Source organism: Tasmannia lanceolata, unplaced genomic scaffold, assembly GCF_043159265.1.
Source record: "Tasmannia lanceolata isolate RefF3 unplaced genomic scaffold, GAP_Taslan_0.1 ptg000020l, whole genome shotgun sequence".
Taxonomy (NCBI): Eukaryota; Viridiplantae; Streptophyta; class Magnoliopsida; order Canellales; family Winteraceae; genus Tasmannia; species Tasmannia lanceolata.
The window spans coordinates 24,313,046-24,313,967 of record NW_027518697.1 but is presented as its reverse complement, the minus strand read 5'-3'; the positions used below and the strand labels follow the sequence as shown (position 1 = coordinate 24,313,967).

General features: G+C 40.5%; 1 non-coding gene across 1 annotated transcript; it reads left to right on the top strand.

Annotated features, from left to right (window-relative positions):
* Positions 1 to 242: 242 nt before the first annotated feature.
* LOC143855251 (small nucleolar RNA R71) lies at positions 243 to 349 on the top strand. Its single transcript, XR_013237752.1, has one exon. It is a non-coding gene; the product is annotated as a small nucleolar RNA R71 (small nucleolar RNA).
* The last annotated feature ends 573 nt before the right edge of the window (positions 350 to 922 follow it).

Here is a 922-nt window from a genome sequence, read left to right as displayed (position 1 = left end):
TATCAAGATGAGCCTCTTTTGCCATGGCACCCTCTATTAGAAATCCCTTACTCGAAGTGGCTCTCTCACCGTCTTAAGTGGATTCCCACTCTCTTGTTTTTTCTGCCAAATCAAGTAAGAAGTTCCATGCCGCGGCCTCATCCGTGAAAGATGTAAAACCGTTAGGACACATGGATTCAAGAAGTTGCTTTGTTTGGTAATCTATGCCCTCATAAACAATTTGGCATAAGTGCCACAAATCAATTCCATGGTGAGGACACTCTTGGAGTAGGTCTTTGAACCTCTCCATAAACTTAGAAAATGACTCTAATGGCTTTTGTTTGAATTGTAAAATATCGTTCCTAAGCTTATTAGTTTTATGTAATGAAAAAAACTTTTTTAGGAAAGCGACGGCGAACTCCTCCCAAGTGGTGATAGAGTTCGTTGGTAAGCCATAGAGCCACTTTTTGGCTCCATCCTTGAGTGAAAACGTAATAAATCGCAACTTTACCGCATCATCGGTAAGTTGTTGCAACTTAATCAAAGCACATACATCTTCAAACTCACGCAAAAATAAATAAGCATCATCCGAAGGGAAGCCATGAAAATGAGAAAGCAAAGAGATAAATTGTGATTTTAGCTCAAAATTATTGCCCTGTGCAATCGGCAATCTAATGCAAGAAGGTTGCGCGGTTCGGGCCGGATATAAGCGATCGCGTAAACTCTTTGGCGGCTCTTGTTCTTCTGCCATGACTACTTGATTTGGATTTGGTGTGATGTCTTCCGCCGTCTCTAACCGGTTTGCTCTTTCTAGTCGATTGGCCGAGTTCTGCACCCAACCTGCACTCATAAACACAAGAAAACCAAGTAAGAGAGATGGATAGCCAAGAAACTAAAAATATAACTAAACTAAAAATAACTACTAATCTAACACCTTGAATAA